The sequence below is a fragment of the Trichosurus vulpecula genome, chromosome 6 (assembly GCF_011100635.1).
Source record: "Trichosurus vulpecula isolate mTriVul1 chromosome 6, mTriVul1.pri, whole genome shotgun sequence".
Classification (NCBI taxonomy): Eukaryota; Metazoa; Chordata; class Mammalia; order Diprotodontia; family Phalangeridae; genus Trichosurus; species Trichosurus vulpecula.
In genome coordinates, this window is record NC_050578.1 from 259,005,034 (window position 1) to 259,017,242 (window position 12,209).

The 12,209-nt window shown below is 37.0% G+C and overlaps 1 protein-coding gene and 1 pseudogene across 8 annotated transcripts in view; both read right to left on the reverse strand.

The window, feature by feature from the left end:
• The window catches only part of CELF1 (CUGBP Elav-like family member 1), a 61,844-nt gene that overhangs the window by 32,985 nt on the left and 16,650 nt on the right, over positions 1-12,209 (reverse strand). The gene's annotated exons all lie outside the window — the stretch shown is intronic.
• Positions 735-2,752, reverse strand: LOC118854968 (annotated as a pseudogene).

Here is a 12,209-nt window from a genome sequence, read left to right on the forward strand (position 1 = left end):
CATCAAGGGAATGTGCTAGTATTAAGGAGGATCAAAAGGGCTTCTTGCGGAAGGTAGGATTTTAGGTGGGATTTGAAGGAACTTAGGAGGAGGAGGAGGAGTTGAGGAGGGAGATAATTCCAGGCATAGGGCAAAATACCAAGCAAGAAGATGGAGTTTCTCATGAAAGAAAGAGCATGGAGATATGTGTGTGTGTGTGTGTGTGTGTGTGTGTGTGTGTGTGTGTGTGTGTGTGTGTGTGTGTGTGTGTGTGAGAGAGAGAGAGAGAGAGAGAGAGAGAGAGAGAGAGAGAGAGAGAGAGAGAGAGAAAGAGAGAGAGCACGAGCGCTCAACAGGGACATAACAGAAATGGTCAGACCAGCCAAGTTGAGGACTAGAGTGGGGAAAGCCTTGAGGCTGGGATACCAGGCTATTACAAGAGTCCAGGCATGAGATGAATTTGGAACTGTATCATAGTGGTAGCAGTGTCAGGAGATAAAATAGCAGCCTCTGGTGAACCATTAATATTCCTAACCTTTAAATAAGGAAGCACCTCTTCCAGTGCTAACATTGTACACTATATGTATTTGTGTGGGGGGAAGAGGACAAACAAGAAGGAAAAGAGGGAGGGAGGGAGGAAAGTGACAAAGAAAGGAACATTCCGGAACAAATATAAAATCCTCTGTTTGACTCTTGTAATTGTTTTTCTGTATTATTTTGTTGAAAGTTCTCAGAAGCTGTTTACTTTTTCTTCTCTACTCTGACGCCACTTTGGCTTGTTTTCCCTGGATTCCAAAAAGACCAGCATTGGTCCAGGCTAACTGGCCCAAAGACTAGCAACTGCCTTGAAGTTCTTCTAATCTTCTATAGTGACAAGAGATTTCTCTTTCTCACTGACATTTCTGATGAGCATAACTGGTAGTGAAAGCTGGGCTGCTAACCTTAGGAAAACTATCAATCTTCTTAGGGGCAGATGCTTTCCTTGGGAAGTGGATTAGTTTGGAATACTATTCTTTCAGCTGCTGCACATTTGCCTGCAGATACCTGGCAGATTTATTTCGGTGATGAGGGTCCACAGAGATACCTATGGTCCCTGGCACTTTCATATGGATACCAGCCACCCCTGTAGTTCGTCCAAGCTGAATCCTTTACCAGAACATACGTTGGTGTGGTACTGGACAGTAGGGAACCTCATGACTGGCCAGAAAGGACCAGAAAGATGAAAGGTGAGGAGCAATTTGACATAGACTTTTGCTTGATGGGCCTTTCTTCTCATCCTCCTAGCTGGGTATTTAAACCACGTGGCAACTCATCTGTGCCAATCTTTGTGAAAAACCTCTCCCTGTTCCACTTAATGTCAGTGCCATTGTTCTGAGATTGCTTTCAATTTATTCTAATTTCTTCTTCAACTTATAGAATATATGTGTATATGTATGCATGTATATATGCATGTCATTTATACACAATTGTTTGCATTTTCTCTCTCCAATTAGAATGTCAGCTCCCTGAGGGTAGGGGCTATTTTTTTTTCTTTGTATCCCCAGCATTTAGCACAGGGCCTGGCACCCAGTAAGTGCTTAATGAATGTTTCTTGATTTGTTTTTCAACTGAGATTCCTGAACTGCTTTTTTACTCCTTTTATAAACATATTTCAATACAGGTGGCTTCTTTTGTAATTCTATGTATTTTATGCATTTACAAACATTTTTGGAAGAAGAGTTTCACAGGTTTCACTAGGCTGCCAAAAGTTTCTCTGATGGAAAAAAAAGATGGTGAAGAACCTCTGATCTATATAAAAAACTGAAGCCAAAGCTAACCCAACGTCACATTCCCAAAGGACCAAAGTGAATGGTCAATTTCATCTTAAATAACAGGACAGCTCAAGTTCTGAAGAGGAACCACATTTTTTTCGTGGACTAGGGAAAACTCTTCTTTGGGTCACAGAACTCTGAAAGAACTGCATGAGTTAGTCTGTAGTAAATATAGGGTTGGGAGAAGAAAACCTACAAAATTTTGGGGGGCTACCTACATGAAGGTTTAAAATGTTCCAATCTGTTGAGATGTTCACAACTATTATCCAATGTTAGAGATTTATCTCCTAGCTTTGGGTTATCTGCACATTTTAGAGAAATACTATGTATGCATTTATCCAAGTCACTGTCATCATAATAAGTGGCCATGGTTAAAGATGGCCCCTGGTGGCACTCCACTGGAGATCTCCTTCAAAGAGGCCATGGAGAACATTGTTCTTGTGACCTAGGCATCTGGAAACTCCAAGTCCATTACTTTACTATTCCATCAGTTTATCTCCACTTAGTCTCCAGGGTTCAAATGAATGACTTTGTAGAATACTTTATTAAAATTAGATTAACTTGAATGGAATCAAGCTAACACTTTATATAATGGCTATGATAATGCAAAGAAAATAACTCTGAAAAGACTTAAAGAAACCTGATCAGTGAAATGAACTGGCCAATCACAACTCCAGAAACCTGATGAGGAAGTTAGACAATTCAGACATACGTAGTAAAAAGCAATTTTCCTTCATTTGATTGCACTTATTCACTACAGGGAAGAAACAAGGGTGGGGGTGGGGGAGAATGATATAGTGACATTAAAAAAGAACAGAAAAACGTCAATGAAAGAGCAAAAAATATCTAGAGAGAGGGGAACAGAAGAAAGTTCAGAGAGCCATAGATAAGCAAGAGTGCTAGTACAATTATCTCTAATACATTCTTTTAGAAAACCCAAGCTGTACTTGGTAGAGATTCATTGTTCCATACGCAACGTTCTTTATGTTCTTAGAAATTTTTTGAAAAATCAGGATAAACTATATCTATACCATCTAACCAATCACGTTCCAACCCATTTAACTTATATTTTATCTAAGAAAACAACTGTGTAAACAAAAATAGTGTGTAAGGAAAATCAAGGCACATCACCCGATATCTCGTCTTCTGATTCACATTCAACTTTCTTGTATAACCAGATTCCTACTGAGACAATGTATCCGAGCAGATCACAAGATGGATAGATTTAGACAAAGAAGAAGTGTAAGAGGTTATTAGTGCAAGACCCCCACTTTACAGATGAGGAAAAGTCAGGTCTAGAAAGATTAATGACTTGCCCAAGGTCATACAGAAGTCAGCAGTGAGAGCTGAAACCAAACCCCAGGATTTTTTCACTGAACTATATTAAAAATAAGAGCACTTGGTCATCAAGCCTAGAAGATTGGTAAAATTGACCAAGGAGGAAACAGTTGATGCTGGAGAGGCTGCCTAGAGGTACAGAATACATTACTGGAGTAATATGAACTGATCCAACTATTCTGGAAAGCAATTTGAAATTATTCTTGGAAATATAAGTGACTAAAATGCCCTTAATCCTTTAACCCAGAGATCCTACTGCTAGACATAGAGTTGAAGGAGGACATAGAAAGAAAGGTTGGATATATGCCAAAGTGTTCATGGCAGCACTTTCTCTAGTAACAACATTCTCTAAATACAACATTGTAAACAGGAAGAACAATCATTATAACAGTCAAGACTGGCCCTGGAAAAGAGGTAAGAAAATGGTTTTCTTTCTTTTCACCTATAAAGTCAGGGGCAACAGGTATAGAATACTACATATACAAATAGACAAGAATGGTCTATTTGTTATTCAAGTTTGAACTGGGTTTTTACTGTTAAAATGTTTGTTACTGGCAGAACTGAGAGAGGACAGTGGTAAATGGGCCCTAGAGAAGCCCAGATTCCTCACAAACACTTGAAATACACAAGAACAAACAATGATGAAGAAAACCAAAGAAAATCAGCTATGAGCTCCTCTCTCCAATTCCGGACTGAACGAGAAGACTACAAGAAGATTTCTACAGAAGACCAAAGCAGAGACAAGCCAGGGAAGACAGAAGTTGAAGGTCACAGCATCCATCCCAACAGTAGGAGAAAGGACCAAAGAAGGAAGAATTCAAGGCCAAATAATTCTTCCTGCTAACAAGGCCTAGTCTCATACTGTCCAGAAAATTATGAAAGTGAAGTTACACTCAAGCACAAGTTTAATCCAGAAACTGAGGTACAAAGCATTAGTAAACAGTTCAATATCAAACATGATGAAGAAGTAATTTGGAATGAGCAAAGCTCAAGAAGTAAACCCAGAAGCATAATTTCATATCAAGTTCAAATGGAGTCTCAGAGAACACAAAGAACACCTGGAAGAAATGAAACAAGATAAGATAGAATTCAAAGATAAAGAAAAAGACATCTAGGGAGGAGAGAAAGCAAAGAATTAATGGCATAGAACAAACATTGGTAAGTCTCACTCTGAAACTAGAACAGGCCAAAGAGGAAATAAGGATTTGATGAGACAAGAGAAATAGTAAAATGTAATAAAAAATGCAGGAAGAGATACGTTATCAGAAACAATTAACTTCAAATACAGGACAAGGAGAGATAAACTGAGAATCAATGTACTATCTCTAAAAGATGACATAAAAAAATAAAAATTTGGATACTGTATTTCAAATAATTATAACAGATCCCTTAGGACCAAAGGGCAATATTTTTTTAAAAAATGTCACCTGAAAGAAACTCCAAAGCAAAAAATCCTAGGAACACATCTAGATGTCCAGGTGATAGAAAAAAATACAAGTAACCGTAAAGAAAATATTCAAGTACCTAGGAGCCACCTCTGACAAAACTGCCTGTGATTCTACAGCGGGGAAATGGACCTTTAATGAAATAGATGATTTCCAAGCATTCCTGATGAAAGAAAGGCCAGAAAAGGAGACACAGAAAAAAAGACATAAGAAGGTATATACGTCTGAATAGGGACAGGAATGTACACAGCACTCAAAAGTTTGCAAACACTTTGAAAACATTAAATCAATCTGACCCTCACAACAGGGGTGGGGCAGTGGGGGGCGGTGGGGAGAGCCTGCTCTTGTTACTCTTATTCTGCAGATGAGGAGTTCAAGCTCAGGAAGAAGGATGACTTGATCCCAGAGCTGGAAAGTGATTGAGACTGGATTTCCCTCCGTTCCTCCTGACTCCAGGGCTCTGTCTGCCCCAAGCCCAGCAGAGGGCCCGGCCCAGGAGCAGCTCTGTTGCCTTTCCGAGGCTGAGATGAAAAGGAGTGAGACAATATAGGGACCACAGTGGAGAAGGAAGAGGAACAGAAAAGAATCCACCAACTCACCCAATAAGGGGGCGCGAGATGCAGAATATACAAACACAGAGAAAGGAAAGGCGGAACAAGCAGCTCTCATTTTCATCTCACCCAGACAAGGTAAGGTTGAATCTTCAAATATACACAGAAAATGTGCATCAAAATAAAATATTAAATGGGGACAGGGGAAAGGAAAATTTAAGAGGGAAGAGGAGACAGGTATGGGAGAAGTCATAAGGAAAATAAATTCCAGTGTCATCGGGAAGGAGATAAAGAACAAAAACCCACGATGCAAATAAGAGAAGAGGAAGAAGAGAACAAGATGGAAACAAACTAACCTCATCCTTTAAAGATCCAAAAGTATTAGTTTTCACCACTTTCTTCTTTTTAAAAAGATGGAGACAGAGATAAGATGCAATAATTATATCTGCCAATATGAATGGAATAAACTCACCCATTAAGTATAAGGAGAGCAAAATGAATTAGACAGCAGAATCCAACCACTTGTTGTTTATAGCAATATACTTGAAAAAAAACCTTTAGACAGAGTCAAACTGAGAGGATGGAGCAAAATCTATTAAGCTTCAGTTCACCATAAAAATCAGGAGCATCAAGCATGATTTAATCAAGGCTACGATAAAAAGAAATAAGCAGAGAAAACTACATTATGCTGAAAACACTGTAATAGCAATTTAGATTTGAAGATCTTTCTCACCTATTAATAGGCCATGTGACCTGCTTCAGTCACAGGAGCCCTAAGTCACATGTGGTGGGAGAAGCTTCCTGACAGGAAAAGGAAGTTATGTCACAGGAAATGGGGGGGAGGGGAGGAAGGGAGAGAGGGAGGGAGGGAGAGAGAGCAAGCACAAGGCCACAAAGCCACAGTTGTGGCTGCTAATGGCCGCTACCGTGATAGTTACAACTGAACAGGCCGATTTAGCTGTACTGTGAGTTTGTTTGGGGTCAGGGTCAGAGAGGTTTTCGGATGGCAAGGCTCCAGGCTGTGATGCAGTGTTTCGGGTTCCTTGCTGTTAGGATGAAGCGGGTTAACTGGCTGTGGGAGCTGAACATTTGGTTATGGGATATGATTCTCCGGTATCTGAATAAATGTTATACTGTTATACTCTTCTACCTTCTATGGGGAGAGTTTCATATACTTTGCGATACAGAACTACACAGGCATTTTGACAATTATCTTCTACATGGTTATTATTGCCTTACGCACACACACACACACAGCAATGGCACAGCAGCTAAATACTTAAAGAAGTCAAATGAGATGCAGTGAAAAATAGTAAAGCCATAAGAGAAGGGAAACCTCAATGTATCTTTTTAGATTTAGACAAATATAATGAAAAAATAAGCCAGAAAGAAATCAAAGACTCGAATAGAACTTTAGAAAAATTACAGATGCTAGCTAGCTCTGTGGTGATTACTTAAAAAAGAGTTTACTTACTTCTCAGGCATTTATGACATATTTACAAAAACTTCCCACAGAACCTCACCAAAAAATGCAGAAAAGGAGAATTACTAGACATCTTTTACTGACCAATAGAAATTATATTTAGTAAAGGACTTTGGAAAAAAGAAATGAAAATTAATTGGAAACCATAACACTCTTTAAGAATTAGTGGGTCAAAGCATGGATTACAGAAATAGACAATTTCAAAGAAAATGAGAATAATGAGACAATATACCAAAACTTATGGGATGTAGCTAAAGCAGTCATTAGGGGAGAATTTAAAAATCTAAATGTTTTCATTTAAAGGGGGAGGGAGGGGGCAGCTAGGTGGTGCAGTGAGTAGAGCATCAGCCCTGGAGTCATGAGGACGTGAGTTCAAATCTGTTCTCAGACACTTGACACAATTACTAGCTGTGTGACCTTGGGAAAGTCACTTAACCCCAATTGTCCTGCCATCCCCCTCCGCCAGAAATTTTTTAAAAAAGGGGGGGAGGAGACAGAACAATGGATTGGCATGAGATGTTTTTTTAAAACCCCCAAAACTAGAAAAATAGCAAAACCAAAGTCCACAATTAAATGCCAAAGCAGAAATTATGACAACCAAAATAGAAACAAAACAGACAGATTTATAAATGAATTCTACCCAATATTCAAAGGACAATCAATTTCACTATTACATGAGCTCTTTGCAAAAGTATGGGGAAAGGGGGACCCTTTCAAACTCTATGACACAAAAGAATCTTCATAACCTAAATCAGGGAGATAGAGCAAGAATGTAAACTGTAGACCGACACTGATCATGAAAGTGATGCAACATGTATAACCTATTTCAAATCACTTGCCATTTCAGGGAGGGGGTAAGTGAGGGAAGTAGGGAGAGAATCTGGAACTCAAAATTAATGTTTAAAAAACCCAAAATGTAAAAAAAATTGTTTTTGCATGCAATTGGGGGAATTTTTTTAAAGCGATGTAAAAATATTATGTTAGAAAATAATCTACAACATGTTAAAGAGCTTACATTATAACCAGGATGGATTTATACTTAGAATGCATACTTCAATATAAGAAATACTCTAAAAATAGACTATATTAATTTAACAATACTTAAAAGGATTTTTACAAAATCTAACACCTGGTTCTATAAAAACATTTTTGAGGTTCCACCTCATACCCATGACAATGGCAAAGTAGAAAAAAAAGGAAGGTATATGTGAAAGGGCTGCTATCCTGGAAAGCGTATCCTTTGATCCAGTGATACCACTACTAGGACTATATCCAAAAGAAAGAGGAAAGGATACAAATGTACAAATACACACAAAAATATTCATAGCACCTCTATTCATGATGGTCAAGAATTGGAAACTTAGGGAATACCCATCAATTGGGAAATGGCTGAACAAGTCAGGCTATATATAATATATGATAGAATGCTATTGTGCTCTAGGAAATGATGACGGTCAGATCTGTATGAACTGATAAAAAGTGAAGTGAGCAGAACCAGGAAATGTTATATAGTAAAAATAATACTGTAAAGAAAACAACTTTGAAAGACTGGAACACTAATAGACCCAATAACAACCAACAACAGTTTCAGAGGGCTCATGATAAAGCATGCTATCTATCTCCAGGTAAGAGTGGTGACTGGTTGACAGGATAGCATATTGGGGTTTTTGTGGATATAGTTATATACAATTGTAATGAGCTGTGTTTGGTTTTTTTTGTTTTCTCAATGAGGCAGGGAGATACATAATTCAGAACAGAAAATAAAATTTAATTTCAAAGAAAAGATAGGAAAGAAAATTACTACAAAAAAAGAAAAAATTATCTAGGCCAGATCATTTAAGATTTTTTTATGAACTATTATTTAAGATGTTGCTCTTAGCTTAATTTCTTCCAGATTCACTTCCTGAAAAAAAAAATCTCAAAAAGAAAACTACAAGCAAAATTATAGCCCAAATCCAGAGCTTGCAGGTCAAAGTGGCCAGAAAGAAAGCATTCAAGTATTAAGGAACCACAGTAAGGATCACACACAATTTACCAGCCACTACTATAAAGAAGCAGCGACTATGGAATACAATATTCCAGAAGGCAAAGGATAGATAGATTTAGAACCAAGAATAACTTATCCAGCAAAGGTAAGCAAAACCTTACAAGAGAAAAAGGGACCTTTAATGAAATAGAAGACTTTCAAAGCAATACTGATCAAAAGACCAGAGCTGCAGAGAAGCTTTGAAGTTCAAAAACAAGAATTAAGAGAAATATTTTAAAAAACCCAGAAATAAACAATCAAGGGACTAAACAAGGATAACTAGCTTACATTCAAATATGGGGAGATGATACATGTTATCTCTGAACCCTAACATCATGAGGATCCAAGGAGGCAGTCTAACTAGACAAGACCTGAGACTGTTCTGTTGCATCTTGATGATCTTAAGAGGAAAATGAAAAAAGAGGGGGAAGAGCAATTACTAGAGGGAAAAGTAAAAGGAAGATTATGGAAATTTACCACATATAATCAGGGTATGCAAGCAGATATCTATATCATGAAGGAAGAGGTGGGGGCAACAGCTGACGCTTGAACCGTACTCTGATCTGACCTAGTCAAAGGAGAAAATATACATACACATACACACATGCATGCACATGCACACATGCTGGGTAAAGAAATACATTTTACTCAGCAAGAAAACAGGAGGGAGAAGGAGAAATTAGAAGGAGAGTAATAGCTAAAAACAAAATCTAAGGATATATAAAAATATTTCTATCTCTTTTTGAGGTGGCAAAAAAATAGGTATCTTAATAGGTACCTATAAATTGGGAAATGACTAAATAAATTATGGTATATAAATGTGGTGGAATAAATGGGGTTGTTTTCAGAGAAACTCAGGAAGACTTATATGAACTGATACAGAATAAAATTTAAAAATTAGGAGGTCTGATCAGTGTAAATGACTTACCACAATTCCAGAGGACTAATAATGAAACCTGTTACCCACTTCCTGATGGAATAGTGGAAGATTTGAGTACAAAATGAGACACTAAGACATACACACAGGTACATGGGTGTATATAACACGCGGAAATTTGTTTTGCTTGACCTTACATGTTTGTATTAGGAGTTTCACTTTTCTTTTGTTACCGATGGGGAGAGGAAGTGTGGAGGTGGGAGGGAGAAAGTGGATCTTGATGAGTGAAAAATACTTTTTCTTTTAAATTAAAAAATAAGATGGTTTCTTAAAAATCTACTAGATTCAGGCCATCAACGAACTCCCTAGGAAAAAATCTCCAGGGCCAGATGGTTTTACATGTGAATTCTATCAAACATTTAAAGAACAACTAATTCCAATACTTTGTAGACTATTTGGGAAAATAGGTGAAGAAGGAATCCTACCAAATTCTTTTTATGACACAAATATGGTACTAATACCCAAACCAGGTAGAGTTAAAACAGAGAAAGAAAATTATAGACCAATTTCTCTAATGAATATTGATGCAAAAATTTTAAATAAAATATTAGCAAAAAGACTGCAGCAACTCATTACAAGAATAATACACCATGACCAGGTAGGATTTATTCCAGGAATGCAAGGCTGGTTCAATATTAGGAAAACTATTAGCATAATTGACCATATCAACAACAAAACTAGCAGAAACTATATGATCATCTCAATAGACGCAGAAAAAGCCTTTGACAAAGTACAACACCCATTCCTATTAAAAACACTAGAAAGCATAGGAATAAGGGGAACCTTCCTCAAAATTATAAATAGCATCTACCTAAAACCATCAACAAGCATTATTTGTAATGGGGATAAACTAGATGCATTCCCAATAAGATCAGGGGTGAAACAAGGATGTCCATTATCACCCCTATTATTCAATTTGGTTCTAGAAACATTAGCTGTAGCAATAAGAGAAGAAAAAGAAATTGAAGGAATTAGAATAGGAAAAGAAGAAACTAAATTATCACTTTTTGCAGATGATATGATGATTTATCTAGAGAATCCTAGAGAATCAAGTAAAAAACTACTTGAAATAATAAACAACTTTAGCAAAGTTGCAGGATATAAAATAAACCCACACAAATCCTCAGCATTCCTATACACTACTGACAAAGCCCAACAGCAAGAGATAGAAAGAGAAATTCCATTCAAAGTTACTGAAGGCACTATAAAATATTTGGGAGTCTATTTGCCAAGACAAACCCAGGGCCTATATGAACATAACTATGAAACACTTTTCATGCGAATAAAATCAGATCTAAATAAATGGAGAAATATCAGTTGCTCATGGTTAGGCCGAGCTAATATAAAAATCTACTAGATTACTTCATAGATCTTCTCCAGCAATTCTCATTAAACAGCGACCATTTTCCATGGAAATTTTTCCTTTCCTTTGTTCATTTCCCTTAATAATTTTGACTGTTCTGATATAACCAAAACCTAATCATTATTCATATATTAGCTCAATCTACCATTATCGTCCAAATTCTTGATTTGTATTAAAAAAACTTTAGTTTCCTCTAAATAAGTCTTGTGTCTGGGTAGGTTAATGCCTAAGTATTTGATACACTTATCGTTACGGTAAATGATATTTCTCTATTACTTTCTCCTAAATACTATTAGTGACATAAAGAAATGCTAATGAACATTTGTCAACTTAATATTACTTCCCTCCAAATCTAAGGATGTGTTATCTTGATGAAATTTTGTTGTTAATGAATCATCTACAACTAAAGCTGTTTTAATTGTTTTGTCTATTCTTGTCATTTTAACTTTTCTATATTAACTGCTCTAAATATGATCTAATAAAAGCAGACAATGCTCCCCTATTCGTAACAGGAAAGCCTTAAAATTAGATACAATTGTTTCAAATTAAAATTTGAAATTTTTGGTTACAAATAAAAACTCTTCATATAAAGTAAAAACCTTCCATTATTATGCTGTTACTATACTACTGTTCTTTTAAATATGAAAAGATTTCTTTTTTCCAAAAGCCTTACAGTAACTTGTATGATTTGATTATAGGGAAAGGAACTTAACCTGCAATTTCATTGGTATAAAGGAATTCCTGGTGAGCTGAATCACTCTACTAACATGCAAGTGGGTACTTTCTCGGTAAATTATAGTTTTAGTTGCCTAGAGCCTAGAGAAGGTTAAGACTTACCTTCCATCATAACATCAGTATGTGTTAAAAGCAGGACTTGAATCCAGATTTTCCTGACTTTTTAAGATGAGCTCTTTATCCACATTATCACCCTGCCTCACTGATGGTATTCCTAATATTGAATCACCTTGATATATCTTGTATAAATGCTACTTGATTGAAAAAGCAATATGCTACTTAAAAGCTCTATGACCCTGTGCACATCATTTAGTCTTCCTGGGCCTCAGTTTCTTTATCTGTAACAGGGGGAAAATATCCCTAACACTCACCTTGACAGGACTGCTGAGACTCAAGAGATGGCTTGGATAAGAAAGCCTCAGCAGTAGGCAAGACCAACCAGTCCTGTCTGTCATGCAACCACTCCCTCATCACACTATCAGGCCAGGTCAAAAAGCCCTACTAAGCCCCTCGGTATGCTATGGAATAGCAGAACCTGACT